General features: G+C 50.6%; 1 long non-coding RNA gene across 1 annotated transcript; it reads right to left on the reverse strand.

Moving 5' to 3' along the window:
* Positions 1-4,580: 4,580 nt before the first annotated feature.
* Positions 4,581-6,134, reverse strand: LOC128805686 (uncharacterized). Its single transcript, XR_008436521.1, has 2 exons — positions 6,045-6,134; positions 4,581-5,469 (listed from the first exon to the last, which is right to left on the reverse strand). It is a non-coding gene; the product is annotated as an uncharacterized LOC128805686 (long non-coding RNA).
* Between the last annotated feature and the right edge of the window lie 65 nt (positions 6,135-6,199).

Genomic DNA, 6,199 nt, shown 5'->3' on the forward strand with positions numbered 1-6,199 from the left:
GAAATGCTTAACCCCAACGGCTTAATCTCCAGCCATTCCAAATTAGTACAGCTCCATTAACTCCAGAGGACTATTTACATGGGGGAGGTTAAATGTGTCCAGGAACAGGCACAAAACCTGCAGTGATTCCGTACATGGGGCAGTGGTTTGCTGATTTACAAGGCTAGATCTCATCTCTGCTGGTTTCTGAAGTTTTACTTATTTATAGTGAGCACATCCATGTCAGGGGGATTTCTCCATCAAGCAGCATAGGGAAAACCCTTCATCTACTTCAGTTATGTTGCTGATCCAAATCCCTAATGCAGGAGATATCTTCCCTCCATGTCATTCTTCAGTAACCTGTGGCTGTGAGGTTGGATATTAAAACTTGATATGTGGATTATTTAATTTCCCTTTGTCCTGTTTTTTTTTTATTTCTGAATTATTATTTATCATATTATTTATTATCTGCAGATCCTACAATAACAGGAGAAGAGCTCTGTGATCTCCTCCTTTGACCTACTGTAATTCTGATGTGCCACATCCTGCACCCCGGATGGGCTGGGCAGTAACCAGTGAGTCTAAGTCAGCACTGAGGCATGGCAAATAGCCCATGGCCTCTGGGGTGGCTTTTAGGAGCACAAATCCACCTGAAATGGTTGCAGGAGAAGAGTGGCAGGTCTTGGGGGAAACCAGGTGAGTCATGAGCGCCTGGTGGAAGACCAGATGGTGCAGGACAGGGAGCTGGGAGTGAGGCCCCAGGGTGCTCTGCAGGCTGGGCACCCACCAGTGTGCTGGACAGGTCCCTGCACCCAGGGCTTGGAACTGTTCTCCTGACAGAGAGCCCAGAGAGCTGGCACAAATCCCCTTCTGGACAGAGCCTCAGGAGGGTGCTCCTAAACAGCCCAGGTAGGTCCCACCCCAACGCTGCTGCCATATAAACGAGCCCAAGCACTCTCTTCACCCTGGTTTTGGTGACCCTTCTGCTCCTGCCACCCAAAGAAGGAACCCTCAGCCAGGAGCATCAGCCCCAGGCCTGGTGGCAAAACACTCAGTGCCTCTGCCACTGGTGTGCAGCTCCCATGGGCTGAGCGGGATTTCACTGTGGTAGCAGCTGTGCCCAAAACTGAGAGCTTTGCCCGGGGTTGGGAGTGTCTTGGAAAACCTCCTGCACATGGTGTTGGCAGAGCTTCCTTTGCCACCCAGAATCAGCCAGCCTGGAAGCCAGCACCCTCCCAGGACTGGTTTTAACTGGAGTTGAAGCTGGCACTGTGACAGTCCAAGGGAATCTCATCCAGGATGTGCCTGAAATCAAGATGGTTTGGAAAAATCTCAATGACATGTGAGGACTGGCAGTTTTCCCTCATCTGGGATTTTGCTGGTGCTTAAAACTGCATCTGCTAAAAAGTAAAAGCCAAGCAGAAGGGGTTTAGCTGAAGTGGGTCCAGTACATTTTTTCCTAGGTGCAAACAAAGGAGAAAAGTTGACTTTGACTCTTCAGCTTTGAAGAGTCTTGGCTGGAGCTTCTTCAGTTCTGCAGCTCTTCAGGTCTTGCTGCAAAACGCAGTGGGATGCCTCTGAACAGAGGTAAGGAGAGGTGCAAGGAGCTCATGTTTCTGGAACACAAAAAAAAAAGATGGTTTGTATAGAGCAGGTGTCTTTTTTGTTTTTTGCAAAATAATTATTGTCCAGTTTCTGCTACTATAGAAATGGAATTTCAAGTGGATTCTTCTCCATCCTCCTGCATCCTGCACCCTGCACTGCTGTGCCTGCCTTGTGTCTGCGAGGAAAAGGAGCCCCACATGGAGGCAAAGAGTGTTGGTCACTGCAGCCTGTGTCTGAAAAAGGTAGGGACGTCCTTCCAGAGCAGGGAAACTGATTAGAATCCAAGCAGCTCAGGAGCAATTATTCTTGGCAAATGCGAATCAATACCAGCACAGTGCAGCTCTGCCCACAGCTTGCAAATGGCAGCACACAACACAACAGGGGCAGCTTCCTTTCCACAGTCTCTGTCCTGTCCTGCTGTGCCTGCAAGAGCAAAGCTGCAACGCTCCAGAGGAAAAAAGTGTTCTGAAGCACATGTGCCAATCTCTTCCACTTGAGAGGTTTTGCCAAAGCTGAACCTGCCAGGCACAGCTCCCCCATCTCACCAAGGTACAAAAGCAAAAGGAAGGGGAGCGGAAGACCTCTGTAGCACTTGCAGTGCTGCGTGTGGCAGGGGCAGAAGGTGGGGAAATGACCGTGTGAGGAGAGCACTGGAATGTTGTGCTGGTGTTGCTGGCAAGCCTTGCTGACAGACCCTGCCGACCCTGGGAAAGGATCTTCACTTGTCTGAATTCCAGGCTCAAGCATTTGGGTGGGAAAAAACAGGTTCATTCCTGGAGGAACTGAGATGCTCCAGCTTGAATTACGCATCACTTTTGCTTCTTAATTTTTTTCTTACTGCCGCCGAAGTGCTTGCATGCCACAGGAGAAATCTTTAGTCTCTAGTCATTATTTAAATTTTAGCCTCTTATCTCCTGTTCTTGTTCTCTTTGGTCACAGAAGCACACTGGGGTTTGTCCTGTGCTCTCCAGGTGTCCTCTAGCCACACCAATCTGTCCACAAAAGCCAGGCAGATCGGTATCCTGGATAAGCTTTGGTCCAGCTCAGAAAATTAATTCCAGCTGTCCTGGCCTTATGGAAGGGTTCTGATTCAGGAGAGCCAGGAGGGTGTTCACAGGTGGGGAGGAGGTGTTTCAGTACCCGTGTGCCCGCAGCGTTTTCAGCACGGGGTGGGGGGTGGGTGCACGTTTTGGAGCAAGGGCTGAGAGATGTGGCTGCACGTTCTGGACACAGTGGGAGGGCTCTGGGACAAGCACTTCCATAATGTCAGTGACTTCCAGCCATGCCAGACTCAGGGGGAGCAGCTGCTCCGTGTTTCTGCCGAGCTGGGCGCTGGTCCCCCGTGCCGAGCTGCGGCGGGGGACGAGCCAGCCGCGTTCCCAAGGGTGGCTGCAGGCAGGTACTCGGGAATCCTGGCAACAGACAGGGAAATTCCTGGGCCTGCTGCTGCTTTCCCCCGTGCTGGGGGAGGACGTGCCGGCAGCTCCGAGGGTGCTGGGATGTGGCTCCCGCGGGAATGCAGCACGTGGCCCCTGGGGCGAGTTGCCCACAGCTCGTCCCCTTCTCTCAGCACCTTGGCTCTGTCCGGCCCCTCTCGCTCCTCTTGCTCTGCTGCAGGGACAGCGAGATAACCTTGACGATTTTATAACCTGAATCTCATTCCTCATTCTCCTTTGCTCCTGGCAATGTACCAATTATTAATTAACAGGCAAATGCTAGAGAAAAGGGCAATATACATAGCTCGCTTCCATTGATGTAAACACAGCAGTTCCCAGGTCAGCTTTTATTACAGTGAACCCAAATACTGTGAATAAATAGCCTGGGGGAGAAAAAAAAAACAACAAAAACCCCCCCCAAAACCCCAAAAACCAAAACCAACCAAAACAAAACCAAAAACCCAGAAACTATTTTGAACTTGATAAAAAATGAGAGTTGAATATATTTAAAATATTCTCTTTTCTGGCTGTCATGCATGCCACGCTACTGATGGAAAAACTTGGGCAACAAGAATTTGTGTCACCAAGTGATGTGACACCAATGCCCTGAAACTTCCCAGTACCCAGCTCCTGGGAAAGGTTTGGTGCTCTGCAACTCCCTGACAAGGGCTGTACACTGCATCTCATCATTTGCATCGTGATGCTGAGTGAAGGTGGTGCTTTTGAATACGCAGGCAAAAATGTTATTCCAGATTCAGACCAAATTAAAGCTGCTGCAGTCAAAAGGATTTGCTCTCTTTCTCAGGAGGGAAAAAAAAAAAATTTGCAATGATTTACTGCTGTGTCTGTCACAAAACTTGGCTTTACAGACCTGAAACATGAAAAACCCTGCTTCTTCTTCCATGGAAGCAAACTGCACAACTTTAACCACACACATTTTCCAGGCCTCCCTTGATTTCACCCCAGCACAAGCAGCCATCCAGGAGAGGTTGCACATCTGTGCTGAGGTGTGGTCCCTGCTGTCCTGCTCCACCCAGGACCTGTGAATTGGCAGCACCAGGTAAGAAACATTTTAGGCTTAGGACTCTGCCCGGTGTGATGCATGGATTTGGACCCAGGGGAAGTTGAGTGGCCTGCCTGGGAGAGCAGGGCTGCAAAAGGAGCCCCCAGCCTCACCTCCCCTGGGGTTCTCAGGGCACAGCTGCTCTGAGCACAGCAGGGGCACCCCAGTCAGGCAGTGGTTTGAAACGTGCTGTGGGCAATGCCAGGGTTGGTTCTAGGTATTTTCCTGCTTTCAGGCAGCTGTTGAGGCCCGGCTGCTGAGTGGATCAAGGAATACATTTGGATTAAAACACCTCCCCTGTGAAGGTCTCCAAAGGCAGCCCCATGACCAGCTCTGATTGCAGAGGAGAAGGCAGGGCCTGGGTGTGGGACTGGGAGGAGGGAGAAATGTCCTTCCCCCAAAGGCAGCAGACCATTTCAGCATTGACCAACCCTTTTAGCTTCAACGTGTTTTTCCAGGCTCCTTAGCACCCAGTGTCATGGGATACACTGCTCTAGTTTAGATTTTTGGCTTTTTGTTTTTATTTTTTTTTACAGTTGATCTCAAAACATGTCATTATGAAATCTCCTGTGCAGTGGAGCCAAGCTCCTGGCTGCCAGACACTCAATTCTGCTTTCAAACCCTTGTGTTACTTAATAGACAATGATGTTTGCCAGTTTAGGATAATTCCTCCCTTTGCTGTAATCTTCCTGCTCTGATGAAAAGGACAGCTTTACTCAAACGTGAAGTACATATATAAATATTTGAAGAGGGATGAAATATGCAACGTCTCTACTAATGCACTGTGAATGGGGACGTTGAGCAAAGGTTTTAGAGCAGCTCCAAGAGACTTGCAGCAGGTTTCCTACTGGCATCCAATATTTAACCCACAGAGTGTGGGGAGCTGGGGATGTGCAGTGGGTACTGATGCTGCTTCCCAAACCGGCTGTGTTTAGGGCTGTGCACACCAGCTGTTGAATTGTGGTGAAAATGAGTGCTGTAAAGTGGAAGTGAAAAACCTGTGCTTTCATGGATCACACGGACATACTTACCCCTCCCTTTGCAATGAAAACCATTTTTAAGTGATCGTGCCAGGTGACATTGAGACAATTCCTTTGTCGGGCCTCTCCTTATACTGGATCGAGAATGCAGGTGCTAAAAATAGAAACAAATGGCATGTGTTCATTTTCAGACTGTGTAGGACGAAAAGCTGAGAGGTTCGCAGTCTGCGGGAACTGTAGATCTGTCTGCTGGTTGCTATTGATCTGTCCACGACAAGATGTTGCCCTCTTTGCTGCAGCAGCACACATTTCTGTGTTTTATTCCAGTAAGCATCCCGGGTTCCTGAGAGTTTCCTTTGGTTTGCTTCCACAGGGGTGTCTGGCTAGCATTTGTAGGCTCATCAACCTAGCAAGTAAGCAAACAACAACAACAAAAGAGGTTACTAATGAATGAATCATGCATGATTTGGTACCAGCGAATTTCCAAAATCGGAAATACTCATAAACTTCGTCATTAAGGGAAGCCTTGACAGCCTAAACCACCGCTTTGCTTCTCCCTCCTGGGCTCGGTAACAAAAGCTTTGAAGACTTCCACGAAAAGCTGAGCCAGGTGCAAAGAACAATGTTTCCTTCAAAGAAGAAACATTAAAAAGTGATGCCGCGCGGCATTTCTCGGCACGGCTCAGGGGTTTCCCCCCCTTTTGCTCGATGCCGTGTGGGGAAAAAAAAAAAAAAAAACCACGAGGGAAAACTGTCCGAAGGGAATGGCCGGGGACAGACGGACACAGCGCACCAGAGCTGGCTCGGGAGCCAGGTGTCACCGGGGCCACCGCCAGGAGGAGGGTACCCGGTGTGGGGCCGTTCCCACAGGGAGGGAGCAGCGCCCGGCCCGGCTGCGAGGCGGACAGCGGCGACGCAGCGGTGTCTGCCCCCTTCCCCTGGCTCCTCCAACAGCACAGACACCTTTTCTGAGGTAAATACCTCCCTGTCCTACAGCCTGGGCTCGGAGGCGGCCTCCGGCACCGCGGGAGAACACCGCGTCCTGCCGTGTCGTGTCCTGCCCCCGCCGCCCGCCCGCCCGCCCGCGCGGTCTCCTCAGGGGCGCATCGCTCCGCCAACCGCAGGGACGACCCCGG

The sequence above is a fragment of the Vidua macroura genome, chromosome 3 (genome assembly GCF_024509145.1).
Source record: "Vidua macroura isolate BioBank_ID:100142 chromosome 3, ASM2450914v1, whole genome shotgun sequence".
Taxonomy (NCBI): domain Eukaryota; kingdom Metazoa; phylum Chordata; class Aves; order Passeriformes; family Viduidae; genus Vidua; species Vidua macroura.